At 28.2% G+C, this 16,384-nt stretch overlaps 4 non-coding genes across 4 annotated transcripts; 3 read left to right on the top strand and 1 right to left on the bottom strand.

Moving 5' to 3' along the window:
- The first annotated feature begins 10,464 nt into the window (after positions 1 to 10,464).
- On the top strand, positions 10,465 to 10,537 carry TRNAA-AGC (transfer RNA alanine (anticodon AGC)). The gene has a single exon. It is a non-coding gene; the product is annotated as a tRNA-Ala (tRNA).
- A 304-nt stretch (positions 10,538 to 10,841) lies between these two features.
- On the top strand, positions 10,842 to 10,915 carry TRNAT-AGU (transfer RNA threonine (anticodon AGU)). Its single transcript has one exon. It is a non-coding gene; the product is annotated as a tRNA-Thr (tRNA).
- Positions 10,916 to 12,176: 1,261 nt separating this feature from the next.
- On the bottom strand, positions 12,177 to 12,248 carry TRNAP-AGG (transfer RNA proline (anticodon AGG)). Its single transcript has one exon. It is a non-coding gene; the product is annotated as a tRNA-Pro (tRNA).
- An 897-nt stretch (positions 12,249 to 13,145) lies between these two features.
- TRNAP-CGG (transfer RNA proline (anticodon CGG)) lies at positions 13,146 to 13,217 on the top strand. Its single transcript has one exon. It is a non-coding gene; the product is annotated as a tRNA-Pro (tRNA).
- The last annotated feature ends 3,167 nt before the right edge of the window (positions 13,218 to 16,384 follow it).

Here is a 16,384-nt window from a genome sequence, read left to right as displayed (position 1 = left end):
TTTCCATTCCCCCTATTCAGTTATTCGTTGTATAGATATTCAATGTACTAAATATATCACCTAGATTGTCAGGTACTTTATGAGTCTCTTAGGGCAATGCAAAAACAGCCCTTGTTGTCGTACAAATAGCCTTGAGCGTTACCCCCCACGAGCACGGATGGCGACAGGTAAAGTAATATACTGCAGACCACCTAGTGGCTTCATGACTTTGCCATATGTCAGCGTGACTAAGGCACACATGGTCGAGATCATTGTGCGCCGTATCGACTGATTGTGAGATGTCCCATTTCCCATTAAAATACAATATTTCGAAATGTCAAACCAGTTTAAGCAGTATATTTTCGAAGAATTTTGGTACAGTGTAACACTAATCTCCATTTAACATTTCTTTTAATAAATTATAATTATAAACTATTTGCATCTTGAAAAATCTTCAATAAAAATGATTCTGTATTCGTGAAACAGAGTGATAAAAAATTAGACTCACAAAATACATGTATCATATCTTACGAGTCTATAACTTTATCATTTTCCTTTTATTATAAGATAATATTATTAAGTATTATATAATTTTTTTTTTAGAGAGAAGGAGGGAGTGGTCTTCTTTTCATGAACTTATATTTGATTTAATATCTCGTCAGAAATTTTACGCACGCCATATATTTGCACATCATTATACATTCAGCGACGAGAAGTTATGTCATGAATAACGAATATTCCTGTGGAGAGTGCATTATCTTATAGATAATGGATTTGCTGGCAAATTATTAATTAAAGTAAATTGTCGCTGCAATTTTCGTTAATTTATTTGTATAATTTAGAGAACCTGACAGAATTCTCGCGACATCCAGTATGTAATTTAAAAGCTTTCCATTATGAATGATAACCATAAATATGATATAAATGTAATATAAGTAAAGGTTTTATTATTTTAAATAAAAAAAATTCAATTGATGCAAATATTATAACAATTAAAAAAGAAACAAAAAATTATGAAATATTAAGAAGTTTTGTGTTTTCTAATACATTATTAAGAAATTTATGTTTATTTTTATGATTTGTATTTAATGGTCTTCTCCGGGAAAAGTGTAAAATTATTTATCATTGCAGACCTATAAAGGAATTTAATTTCTTCTTTAATATCTGTTGATCGTGTCATCATTACTAATGCCGTTACGTCGTATTGCATAAAAATCGCTGAATACTCGCATCCAATATCTTTTACGAATCGATAAACAGTTTGGTTGGTTGTTTTACAATGCTTGCCGGTTTAACGAGAAAAATAAAGCGGGTAACGTCGAAGTCGGTCTATGCAACCTTCCGTTTGGTTTGCGAATTAATCCATCAAAACGGTCACGGTATAACTCATCCCTTCCTTGTTTTGTTCCATGCGCGTCCGCCTCGGTGCTCGCGTCCTAAAGTCCGAGAGTCAATTGCACGCTGCGTTTAAATGCACCGACAACGACGGACGGCACAAAAATTTTATTCCCTCCTACGCATCCATATAGGCAGACAGGAGAGATTACGTTTTATACAAGGTGTTCCGAAGTGGCTGCGCTTTTTTTACTTTACCATAATGAATGATTATCCTTACGATTATTTTAATAATTGATTGATAGAGCAGTCGTTAAGCGATCGAAAGATCCTTAACGATGATTTGGTAGAAGTAATGTAAATACACTTTATATAAAGTAAACCGCAGCATCAATTCGTGTGGAAATTATTACATGGAAAGAATGATTTTGCTGACGTATGTAAAAATTTGAAAAATTTAGCTAGATACCGATCTAAAATAATTTCATTGATTTATCAAAATAATTATATAAAAAGAAAATAATTTTGTTAATCCATCAAAGTAATTATAAGTAGAAAGTAAATCTTTTGATAAAATTATTTTTACAAATCTGTACTAGATTAAATTTTTTAAATACTTCAGCAAAACTATTTTTTTCATGTACCTTGATCTTACAAACTAAGGAAAAAGAACGAAATAGAAGTTCGTTCAAAACAGTTTGTTGCCAAGAATATTTATTATGTGTCGTACGTGATATTTATCATGTATATACTTATGTGAAGTTACGCGTTTTAAATATGATTGTATTTATCATAACTTTGTTCTTCGCAGCTGTAAGTCGATATTGGTAAGCATTATTACTGGACAATAATTATATCGACTTGGTTTAATCCATAGAAAATTCTCTCCTGATGAAATAATTATGGAAATGATGGAATAAGTATCAGTGACCTTTAATAAGTCATAATTACATTTATTTTTTCGTTGATCACTTCGAATTGCAAATAAGATTAAATCTAATCTTGCTCGAGACATCAGAGACATGAAACTTTTACGGTTCTTTCATAGTCGATATTTGTACGAGTATATTTTATACGAGCTTTATTTTAATCATCGTTAACATCAGTCTTCGTCAAGTCTTGATGAATCGATAATTAGAAAATATATTTAAACGGCTTCCGCATATTTTCGGATGTCATTAATGAATTTTTTATTAGAAACATAGAAAACAGATTGGCATTAATTAAATTATAAAATAAAAATATGTATGAATCCATGTAATGTCAATTAAAATTTTACGTTTATCTTTATCTGACAGATTGATTTTGTTGGATTGTCAAAATAATTATATAGAAAACTCACACAAGCATGACGTAATAAGTAATGCCACAAAGAACTTTGACATTCTAGCAATCACTTCGATCGTCCTACATAATTATTTTCATAACAAAATTTACTTTCAGATTTGTATCCCTCTAAATTTTTAGGTATTTGAGTCAAATCTTTTTTTAGTATATATATGTATATAATGTATATATTATGTTATATATATGTATATTTATGCAATATACTTTTGATAATTAAGCAACTTTAATTATTATTAAAACGTAAAAGATTTTAAAAAAATATATATAAAAATATATTTTATATTTATATCTTTTTAATAAATATTTACATATCTAAAAATATAATCTTAAAGCCGATATGTAAAAACATAATTTACTAATTTTATTAGAGTGTTCCAAAATCTGTTTGTTTATAAACGAAAGAATGAAGGGACTACTTTTTTGCTATTTTTGAAATATTGTTGAGAAATTAATAAGTCTAATTGCTAACAATAATTTCTCTCGCAATTCTCGGTAATTCATCGAATCAAACAAAGTAAGCCACGTATGTTTGCTATGTTATCACACCCACTGAAGCTCTCGCAAAAATTACTGGAACTCTCATCCTCGCATAATTTTTACTACATCCATATTCGAATAGCTATCTCAAACCAATTTGCACTATTAACCTAAATATATGTGCTGTTCATTATAAAGTAAGTTGATAAATTATGGATTTCTCTCGCATATAGTCTTCGTTTTTATCGACCTCGAAATTTTACAATTCGATAATTCAGAATTTAATCAAAGATTCATTCACTCTACCAGAAATTCTCTTTTCACGCTAGCTCTTAGTGCATCGCTTCGTCGTCGTTTCATTTATAGCATTATGTAACTTTTTATTATTCATAAAGCATGAAGAAGCAGTAACCAATCACAATAAATTATTAAAAAGTTTTTCGTGGAGATAAGAATTGTTTTCATAACATCAATTTATATTATGTTATGTTATATTATAATATGTTATATTTTATAATTAAATAATGTATACTTATAAAAAGTAATAAAATGACATAATATATTACATAAAGTATATTTTTCATCAGTTTCCATAATTTTGTCACGAATTTTTGCATACTTAAGTAATGCCTAAATATGTAGATAATATCTCTATTTTATAAAATTTTATTCTGTAAGCTTTTCAACTTTTCTTTCGGTAATCAGTGCATCATAAGGGTTTTTTTTTTGCATAAAAAATAAATCTCAGTAAGTATATAAGTATTATTTTAAATATAAACGGGCCACGTCGTATTGTCATTTAAGTTCTTTTGAAAAATTAGTAGCGGACGGATCTGGATTATGAAAAAATACACACGACACTCACGTAAAAGAATCTTTTTTCTAGGACCAAATTAAATTAGCGCGATTTCTTCCTTTTCGCGAGAAACCCCACCAGGCATTTTAACGTGCGACACATGCTTGCATATCCATTATGCAAATATGCGACTGTTACCTCGTGTGTATTCGTAATTTCTCTATACGTAACAGTGCACGCATATGTGTACATGGAGCGTTCTGTATATAGGGTGATCTAAAAAAATATCAATAATAATAATTGTGTTTGTACATAAAATAAGTTAAATCCTACTTTGCGTGACATATAATTTTTATTAAAAATATTTCTCAAAATTTTATAATTCCAGTATTATAAGGAAAAAGTCCACTTATATTCATATTTGCATTATTAAAATTATTCTTAAAATAAATAATTAAAAAAGAATTTATGATATACATATATTGATTTTTCCCTGGAAAAGGAAGAAAATTACGAGTTCATTAGTGGATATGTCATTCAGAACTTAATAATGATATAATTTCAGTTGTCTATACATAAACTGTACACGGATCGTCTGGTTTTCTTGATCACAGATGAATGTATAAAACATTTTAACAGATATGATTTGTAACTCTCTCTAAGAGACACAAACACAGTCACGCAGAGTGATATAAATCTGAAATTTAATGCTGATAACGATAACATGCAAAGTCATTAAAATTAAGCCGGATGAAATGGTCGATAACAGATCCGATCTTTTTTAGGCCACCCCGTACACATCCCCATACACACGTAATGCATGCAGGTGCCGCGGTGCTATATGCACCCCAACCGTGCACGCTCGCGATCGCGTCGGTGGACGCATCGCGCGCCCGTGGATGCATCGCGAGGTCGGCGCAGCCGTGGTCCCTCGTGTGGGTGTAGCGTCGGTGGGTGCTACGTACACACCGAGTAGTGTAGGATCAATATAAGCGATGACACAGCGAGAGCTCATCTTTAAGCCACGCCCATGAGCACGCAGGGAACGAATGCAGACACGAGCCCGGCCGAGTACGGCCAATCGGCGTGGCGCATCGATTTTTCGTGCCTTTTTCCCTTTTTTTTCGCGAAAGTGAATTTCTTCGCGAGGCTGACAAGGCGGCGGTGAGGGCGGCAAAGGGAAGCGAACGGAGGGATGGGAAGAACGCGGGCGAAGGCTTAAAGGGCGAACGTTGGAGTACGATGATAGAGAGGGTACGATGAGGAGCGATAGAGAGAGGGAGAGAGGGAGGGAGATAGAGGGATGGAAATAGTGACGGCAGTTGAGGGAAAGTACGAGGGGATGTTGGAGAAACGAGGGGAAAGAAAAGCGCATGGAGAGAGACGACTGTGGAGAGAAGGCGGAGGATCGATGAGGACGGGGTGACTCTTCCATTCCAGGGGTAAACGAACCTCCATTTCATCTACCCTTTATGCCGTTATCGGTTGTCCCTTTTTCAATCGAGAGAGCTCCCTGCTGCTAGGGACATCGAGGTGTACCGCGAGCTCATCCTCGCACGTAGCTTGTCAAACCTCGCGTCCAAAATCAGCGATTCTTGTTGTCATTCAAAATTATATTATTAATATAATTTGTGTATCACACTTTTCACGACGATGAAAGTTTTTATTTGGTGCTGAATTATGTGTTTACATTATAGGAAAAGAATCTTTTCAATGAACTGCAATATAAATTTTAATACATTAATGGGACATAAGAGAATATAACTATTTTATAAATTTAGAATTTAATCTTTCATCTCGACAAAGCTTGTGAGATTAACGAAATAATTAATATGAATACTTTTATTTCTTAAAATTAGAGATACGTTTCTGTTCAAATATTTAATAAATAAAAAAACAATCATAGACTTTTAAATAAATTTTTGGCAAAGACACGAATTACTTTCGTTTCTGTTAATTTGAGATAATTATAAGATTAATATAAAAGATTTAACGTGTAAAAAAGTAAGATAAATATGCAGTAATGAGGGACTACCCTCCAATGACCTTGATCTTGACCTTGATTTTATTCTTATATAATTTTTATGTCTGTAGAACAAAGAATTAATATTTTTTAAGCAGAGAATTTGTATTTTTTAAAGCATAGAATATTTATTTTAAAAGAAAAAATGTAGTTTTAAAACAAAGAATTTGTGTTTATAAAGTAGAAAATATTTTATTACGTATAATTTAAGATATATTTAAGATTTATGTATAATGTAAGATTTCACATATAAGCGTAGAAATTCGAACAAATTCTCTGCTATAAAGACACAAAAATTATATAAGAAAATATTTTGCGCTGTTAAAGCAGGGAATTTGTTTCATCAGAGCGCAGTTGTGTCCAAAAGTTAGGTTTTATTGACGAACTTATTTGTTAATAACTTTTTAACAAACAACAAGTGACGGCTAAAATTTGTTCAAAGTCACTCGGGATCATGACTTTGACATATATCAAGGCCAAGGTCATTGGAAGATAGTCCCTTATACTACATAATTAATAAAAATAATGATATTTAATTATTTAGAAAAGAGTTTATATATTAATATCCTTTATGTATTAAATTATAATTTTTTAAATTCAGGATTCATTTTATATTAATTAAAAGATGTAAATAAAAGTTAGTTTTATTTTTGTCAGTTCAGTTTCATATCACATACAGATGTGGATTTAATTTTCAATCTTATTCTTTTTGTCGTTCTTAACAAGCTATACATTTTTCTTTCCATTTTCCCTAAGTGTTTATTACATTGTTTATTACACTTATAAAAACGTATAAATGTATGCATATAAACGTATAAATGTATGTATATATATGTATATATAATATGTAAATCTATATATGAGGAATGTATTGTGAGCTCAAATTCGTGGGTAAATTAAACCCAAATGACTGTTTGGATCAGCCTTCCATGCAAGATTTGAGATTCGTAATATCAATAACTGAACCTCTTTTGCCATCTTGTAATACGTGAGATAACTATACTGGAACGCTTTTATCATTTGCGATAACATGCTAAATATTTATAAAACAATTAGACGTTTATTACAAGCCTCTTTTTTACATTTTAATCACGCTTTGTTTTTATACAAATTTTTTATATAATATAAATAAAGTTAATCAATTTTATTTTCAATATACGTACATATATATGTATAATTTAATGAGTCACTATTCAATAGATTATTAACCTGTAAAAATTAAGAATCTAATAGTTTTTAAATTTAAAACTTTTAATATAAAATTGTTATATATTTTTTGTAATATGTGGTATCAAATCTGTTTATTCAATATAGTAATAAGAATTAAGTTGAAAACAAAATGTAGGACTCATATGATTGCATATGAAAATATGTTAATGATTAGATAATAATAATAATCATAATCTTAAAATTGTTCGATGCAGATATGATCTGGATTAACGAATAATAAATTTTGCTTTAAATATATGCCTAGAATTTCAATATGCAACAGGCTACTATAATTAATTCCATTTCAATAAAATTATAACAGAGTAAAAGTAACTGTAATTTATATTCCATTTATTGGTAAAAATGCAAATTACAAGCGAAGACGCGGTTTGTAATTATAAATTATTGTAATATACATTTAAATATTTTATAATTAATTTTATTTACTTACAATTATGCAATTTGTTCCATTTCTTTTAAACTTTAGAAACGTTTCATATTAACCGAAAAAAGAAAATATCTTTGGCTCGTAGCTTTTCTCAACATAATTTATTTAATTTGTATTAAAATAATATATGTTATGTGGCTTAAAATATAAAATCTCAAAACAAAACAAAAAGCATACAGCCACAGCGCTAGTTATAATGAGCGAATATCCTTCATTCAAAATAAACAATAAATAAAATACACTTTGGCCTAATAATGTATCTATACATATATAATATGTATACCGCGTATTTTCAGTTAATTTTAAGAATACACTAATTTTAACTTAAAAATCACATTTTAAAATATAAATTATACTAAATGAGAAGATCCAGAGAGGCATTCAAGAAAATACGAATCATTTTAAGGAACGTAACGCCATCTAACTACATGTTACTGAATGACATGAGTAATACAAATGATTCAGAGATGGCACTCATAGTCAAATTTCTTACAATCAGCTGACATAAGCAATTGATTTTAATATTTCTTAATCGGAATTATATATATAAGAATATAAGTGTACATTATATACAATATATATTTTTCATAGATATCGAAATGATATATGTATATGTATATCTATTTTAATCATACTGTTATAATTTTCTTTGCTTTTTGTCTAATTGTTTCCGTTAATGATTTATAAATTGATGATGCTAAACAAATTGGTTATATTCTTATATGCATACACATGATTTCTCAATAAGTTGTGTATTGTTATATTCTATATTATAAATATTTTTATAATGGCAGCAAATTATTAAATATCGAGTAATTTTTGATATTATCGTACTGAGAGAGGAATGGTAGGTACTGAAAGGATATATACTCACACAATATCAATTTTCTTTTCTTTAGCAGAAGATTCTGTAGTAGTAAGGTAGAAGAGATAGAAAAAGATACAAACTTTATAATAGAAATAAGGAACTTTTAAATAAATGTAAAAAACTAGCTTCGAAGATGACTTAGCGGTTGTTAGAAAAACCTGCAATAAATCTTATCTTTTCATTAATTTCTGACCCAACTTTCGTTGGGTACGCAAAAAATTAGGTTATAGACTCATCAATTGTTCCCCTCCACGGAAATCTTTAGTAAAAGGCGAAAGATTTATGCGTGTTTTGAAGGGAAACCAGAGTGGCGAGCTAAACTCGGACTAGTACTTTTATAACATGCGAGGATGAATTTTACTTACGAGTTATCGAGCCGTCTAGTGGCTGTAAACGTAACTAACCCAAAGCGCGGGCTGCGCAGGCCACGCGGAATTCAATCTGCGCAGGTTGCAGCCTGCTGTAAGCCACGTGGACAGAATAAACTTGTTTTTTCGGCATGTACCGTTTCACGCATAATATGCATGATGTATCATTTTATTCTTGTTCAATGAATATTATCGCGCGCGCGAATATTAAAGAAAGAAAATAATATTAAATCCATCATACATGAGCGTATATATTGTATGTTAAACGGACCTATTCGATGTTTATTATCGGTTTTAGTGTAGCCGTTAGTTTCATTATTCATTGTTGATTGCGTTTAGAAGAAAAACAGCTTTATAATTTTTTGTAAATTTTTTTAATATAATTGGATTATACATTTTAGATCCAGTAAGGACTAAAGATTCCTTAATCTTACATCTAACAAGACCAATCATACATTAAAGAATTTTACAACAGTTGCAAAACTACTTTTTCTACTGAATGCAGCCTTTTAATCATCTGGTATTTCATAATAAATTATTTTAGCATCTTAGAAATATATATAATTGTACTATACACACACTAAACGTATCATAATTAATCGCATATCAAATAATTTTTAATGTAATTTAATAATAATTTATATAGGTATAAGTATATGTTAAATTTTTCTCAAATTTACTTCTGAGGAGACTATTTTTCTCGTACAAATTATTGAAATTATTCTCCTTTCCGTGTGTAAACAATTATGTTTCAGAAATAAGCACATTACAACATTTTGTCCTTTACAGAAATAAAAATATCTTTTTTTAAGTTAAGAAATAAAATATCTTTAAGTTAAAGCCGAACGAACAATGTATTGTCGAAACAATTAATAAAATATTGTCGATATTCCCTTACAAAAAAAGCTCGTAATAAATGATAATAAAGGTAACATGGCGCATTACGAGAATCCAATTTTCTGACCAACCACGAATTTTCCCATTTTTCCTATCCCCTTCTTGTGAATTACTGAATCGATGTGCTGACTGTGCACCCAAAAAGTTTTTGCTGATTTTCATTTTCTCTAATTTTGCAGTAGATATCTGGAAGTGGACATATAGTACATTTCTTAGAGTTATTGGATACATATCTGCAAAAAATATTTTTTTTTCGTACGTAGTTCTTTTAATTTGATTTGTTTTTCATTATGTTATTTATTATAATAATTGTAATAAAAAAAATTAATTACTAAATGCAATTTTTTTGTTCAATAATTCGATCCTTTTTAATTTTTCTTATTATATATATTAATATCTGTAATAAGTAAAAGTAACTAAATCACATGTTAACATTTAGTCAAAATAAAGTATTTGAAAGTTTTTTATCTATATATTTGATTTAAAATAAAATTTTGATCTTCTCTTGGATTGAAAAAAATATAAACTTCTGTATCCTAAATATAAATTTATTGGTTTAAAAATTGTTTGCTTCTTAATTGTTTATATTTTCATATATAAATGTTCTTTTAACTTAATTGTTAGTTTTTGTTAATTAATGCGAAATGTATGTCCTGAGCATTTAACAATTAGGGAATGTCTACTCTTTATATAAATCTTGGATAAGGTAAGTCCAAAGGGGGCGTAGCTCAGATGGTAGAGCGCTCGCTTAGCATGCGAGAGGTACCGGGATCGATACCCGGCGCCTCCAAGTTACTTTTTTTGTAAAAAATTATTGATAATAAGAATAATAGGAAAAAAATAAGAACAATTATTTAAAAAATAATTTTTTTTAATACATTCTTAATACAAAAATATTTTTTACCATCATCGATAATATTTTACCAATTGATATTGTTTAAAATTTGTTTAAAATATATTAAAATTAATATAATGTTTTAGAATTAATATAATACATTGATACCTAAGCATATCACTTAGAGATTTTTAATATCTATTATAGTATAATCGTATATTAGTTTTTCTATATAGAAATAATACTCCGTTACCATACAGGCGCCGTGGCTTAGTTGGTTAAAGCGCCTGTCTAGTAAACAGGAGATCGAGGGTTCGAATCCCTCCGGGGCCTCAATCCCATACGATGTACGTACGGGTTATGGAGACTTTTTTTTTATATTAAATTTGTATTTTAGAATATTTATATGTAAAATATGAATGTATTATATTTATATACTTTTTATTTGTATTTTACGATAGAAACATGCTAAAGAAGTGAATGAAACGATTGCTAAAAAACTACGTAAAATATATACGCAGAAATTTTTAATATTAATTATTAAAGTTATTGAGAATAATAATTATTATATATATATTTATTATAATTATCAATCTCGTAATACATTTATTGCATAGAGCTGCATAATACTAAAAATTACAATAAAATTAAATATATTATGCGTGAATATATCATGTAATACTCTTGCACAAAATATATTTCTTTAATGGATATGTATTGTAATAATTATCTGTGTTTTTTTTTATATACGGCTATGCTATATTTTCTATACTTTATTACATCTAGTTAGACAATAAAATAATCTCATGTAATCATATTTACTTAAAAAATGCGACCGTGAACAAAGTGATTGTTATTTACTAAACCTTGACAATGAAAAAAATAAAACTATTTTAATTTTTTACCAGAAAAATTTTCTTTCAAATTAATAAAATCTTTAAATATTACATAGTTCGTTTTGCAATATGTTAACTCTTTTTATTCAATAATTACCTCATATTTATTCTATTCATATTAGTTATATATAAATGCCCCTAATCTTATCGATCATAGTAGTTCAAAGTTTAGTTATGAGTATACCATTATACATTATGCAATAATTACTTAACAAAGGTTATTTAAAAAAGAATGAAGATAGTCTCAGATAATCTTAAATGGAGAATATGAAAGTGACATAAAATACAGCAATCCTTTTCTGCTTTCTATTTGTTTTGCTCTTCTACTTTCTATTTGTGAATAGAAATTAATGTTCGGTTTTCAGATGTATTAATTATTATAATCAATTGATGTTTAAATGTTTATAATGAAAATTTTAACGAAATTAATATAAATATATTATTTTTTAGAATATGAAGAATTACATATTTGATTTGCAATATTTGCTGCTTAATTTAGCTTGGCGTACATAACAAAAATGAATCTGTACGGTATGTGACTCATTGTCAATTTATCAATGGAACTATGGAAAGAACTTAAAACTCAGCATATTCATCAATCATGGAATGCGATGTGTCATAAAAGACTTGCAGCGGACTACCAAACTGAAAGTCGTGAAAGTAGGTCACTGAGAAACCAGTTAAATTAATAAAAAAATGGGCTCGTCCGGGATTTGAACCCGGGACCTCTCGCACCCTAAGCGAGAATCATACCCCTAGACCAACGAGCCACATCCAGAATTGTTGCTCTTGTAACAGTTGACTTCTCGGATTGTTATATGTAAGTGTAGATTAAATATATTTACACGTGATACCTTTCATTCACATAGTAGACTAAAGCATTGTAAATGTACATTTAAATTTATTTCGAATCTTTTAATTAAGAGTATGAATAATATGAATTTATTAAAAATATTAGTATAACATAAAATATGTTTTATATTGTATAATATAAGAGATCATCATTTCTTTGTAAAGTATATTCAAAGATAAAAATGTTTTAACGTTTTATATATAACGTGATGATAAGAGACTAAAAACTTTTAACAATAAAAAAAACACTAACAAACAGAATAGGTGATGAAAATAAGAAATAAATAATCACATATTGTAAGAAAGGCAACGAATAGAATGTTTTATAAAACGATAAGTTCAGTGATTCAAACAGAAGACATATTATACAAATATCCAGGGCTGGATATGTATTTGAAATAATTTTATTTGAAAAACAATATTTGTAAGACAATTGTATTTTGTATTTTGTATTCTAGTGAACCACATGAAACCTATACATATATTTTATATTTTGTATTTCATGGGATCATATAAAAGTAATTTGTATTTTAGTAATAATAACGAAAAAGTGAAAGTATTTCATATTTCAAATTCTAAGATTAACAATCAATCTTTTTATTTAAATTACAAAATATAAAAAACTTTTAATATTTCAATTTAAAATACGTAATACTTTATGCGCTGAAATACAGCTCTGCAGATCCAGTGTCACACATAACTACTTCAAATGTATTAAGTTACTTTTATTAGATAAATAGTGTTTTCTTTTATAGCTGTTAATGATCTTATGATTACGATCAAGTGGAAGATCAAGAATAAAAAAGTTTTCATGAGGCTCGTTGGTCTAGGGGTATGATTCTCGCTTCGGGTGCGAGAGGTCCCGGGTTCAAATCCCGGACGAGCCCGCAATTCTTTCTTTTTGCACTTTATTGTTGTATTCATGTTGATCAATGATATTTAGGCAAATACAGCTTCGAATTATGATATTAGAAAGAAAAAATTGAACAGAAAGAGAATAGATTCTTTTATTATTAATGTTTATGTATATCAGGACCACCCAATTTCACAAAAAAGAGGTACAATAATGTCACTAGTATAGAGCTATTTTATTATCTGATCATGATTACCATACAAAAAATTTAAAAACAATTATTAACACTTTACTAGAGAATGATTAATCCGATTGATTTTATCTTTGACACAATTAACAAAAGAATCGAATGTTTATGTCAAAGAAGTGTAAATTTGTCGTTCTCATCTACCAGAATAATGATATTGCCTCACAATCATGGTTTTTCCTTATATACCTTCATGTACTGAAAGATTCAGTCGATTTAACAACGTTGATGTCAGAGTTGCATAGTTTAAATAAATTACAGAAATATATCAAAGTTCAAAAAGATCCTCGACCACATTTATCTAAAAAAAACGTAATTACAGATGCAAAGATTGTGAAGTGACGTACGTTGTTGATGTAGTTTACACGTGCAAATGATTGTGAAGTGACGTACGTTGGACAAATGAGCAGACAATTAAAAACTAGGATTTCAGAACATCGAAATTATATAAGGTGGAACATGTCTACTCGTTTTCTAATAACGGACCATAGATTAAAATTCGGTATGATTTTCAATGGGAAAATGTAGAAATTCTAGAATATTCTAAATGAAGAACCTTGCTATAGTAAAAGATTAATTTCTGAGACGGTAAATATTAAAAGGCAGAATAACAGTCTTAATCTCCAAACAGATACAGAAAACCTCCACAAAAGATACATAAAAGATTATAAACAATATATGACTTTGCAGTACCAAGAACAAAAACTTTAGAATATATTGCGCAGTTGTTGTCGGTTAGTTAAATCGTGTGATTTTAATTTTGACTCCAGTCAATTATTATTAATTTCAATTTTTTATTTTTGACTCCCTTAAATTTGTGACTAATTCTTCTAATCATCATTGATATATAAAATAATTGGCACGATTGGACTTATATTCAACACTACAACACTCAACACGACTAATACGTGATTTATCATAACGTACGTTAATATTGCTAAAAACACATCATGAGTACTGTCTGAGTAAGTCATTTAAGTGAGATAAAGAACTTTACATAACTATTACATTTTTAATCATAAATCAACGTTATATCAAACTAAATTATCTATTCGGTCAACATTCGATTTATCAATCTTCTGTCGTAAATCTTATATTATTAATTAAATAAGAAAACAATAAGAGTAAGATCAGAAGTCTTAATCGTAAATTCTTCAAAATTATAAATGTTACAGAACAATATTTTTAAATAGTATTTAGCGGTCAAAAAATATGGAAAATGATTATTTTTGTACTCGTGTATTTTTTATCTAACATTGTAATTATTTTGTGTTTTAGCATTACTAATATATTTGCAATTTAAATATACATTCTAAATGTAAATTCGAACTTCACCATGTCTTTAAAAAATAGTATGTATTGCAAACCTCACTCTGATACTCAAATATCACGAATATATTAGGGTTTTTACGAACACCACGTGTTCGATGACCGTGAAATATTGTGCAGGTAGTAATGATTCATTTTTCCTTATAATTTAATCGGCATTTTTATAAAATTTTCGAGATATACATAATAAAATTATATTTTACTATTTATAACTCAAAAACTATATAAGACTACCGATTAAGTTATAATAAGAAAAGGATAGCACTAGTTTACAACAAAATGTTTTTTTTTTAATTACTTTAAAACTAGACGAGGTGTTTCTTAGATTTTTGGATGCTGAAAACAATACCGTAAGTTGACTGGTAAAAGTTAGATTCCAGAAAAATAGAAAATCATAATTATTCCCGAAATAATTGAGGTTTAATATGTAAAAATGGTTTTTTTATATTATGCGACATTTTTTGGAAAAAGGATTAACGTTCTCTTGAAATTCTGATTAAAAGTCATGAATATTTTGTTTATCTCCTATAAAACGTATTTTTTTATTTCAATATCTTACTTTTCAGCTATGTTATGAAGAATTTAAATACCAAGTTTTTCTAAGATAGTAAATTTTTCGTCCATGAATGAAGTCACTTATAATTACTAGTTTGTGACTCTGTTGATACATAGTGTAATTTATCATCATAGAAACCGCTAAATATCCACGTATGTATATACACATACCGCCTATGAATGAAGTCACTTATAATTACTAATTTGTGACTATTGATACATAATGTAATTTATTATTATAGGTATCGCTAAAAATGCACATATATATGTATATACGTATGTACACAAAGGACGTCTCATTTTAGTTGCTTACGTCAAATATCTAAAAAAATTCATTTCTAGAAAGAAATGTTTCAAACAACAATTGTATAGTCTGTGAAAGTATATCAATGGCCATAAATTAGAAATTATGTATGACTTCATCGTTATGAGCAGAAAATTTACTATCCTACAATTAAAACCGAATATACATTAAATCTTTTGTAACATGGCTAAAAAGAAAAAATTATATATTAATTATTATATTGAAATAGAAAATATTATAATTATTGTATTATATTGAAATAGAAAATATATTCTATAGGAAATAAACAATATATTCATATACAACTTTTAAACAAAATTTCAAGATAATGTTTACTTTCTTTACAAAAAGATGTCAAATATTATAAGTTATAAAAACCATTGTTTTTACGTTATCATAAATTATAATTTATATAAAACGGTTATTCTAGGATGTGAAAGGACTTAATGATTATTTCATGATACATAAGTGTAGAAGAATAGTAAAGCATGTTGTACAGCAAAATACAAGTATGCCTTGTTCTTGCATTCTTTATTTAGTTTATTGTCTTGTATATTCTACCTATTTAAGATATACAGCATTTTTAGCGGACGGTATTTATGTCCAAAGCATACAAAGTAAGAAGGTTGGATTCAGTGCACTAAATGTAATAAACGTATTACATGAAATATGTACCTCATGTCATATTTGTAATATATGTAGGAAGATTGTAATTATTATTTATTTACTTCATATATATTTGATCATCCTTATTCTTTAATATAAA

Source organism: Cyphomyrmex costatus, unplaced genomic scaffold (assembly GCF_001594065.2).
Source record: "Cyphomyrmex costatus isolate MS0001 unplaced genomic scaffold, Ccosl1.0 scaffold302, whole genome shotgun sequence".
In the NCBI taxonomy this organism is placed as follows: Eukaryota; Metazoa; Arthropoda; class Insecta; order Hymenoptera; family Formicidae; genus Cyphomyrmex; species Cyphomyrmex costatus.
Note: the sequence above shows the minus strand (reverse complement) of the source record. Positions and strands in the feature narration are given on the sequence as shown.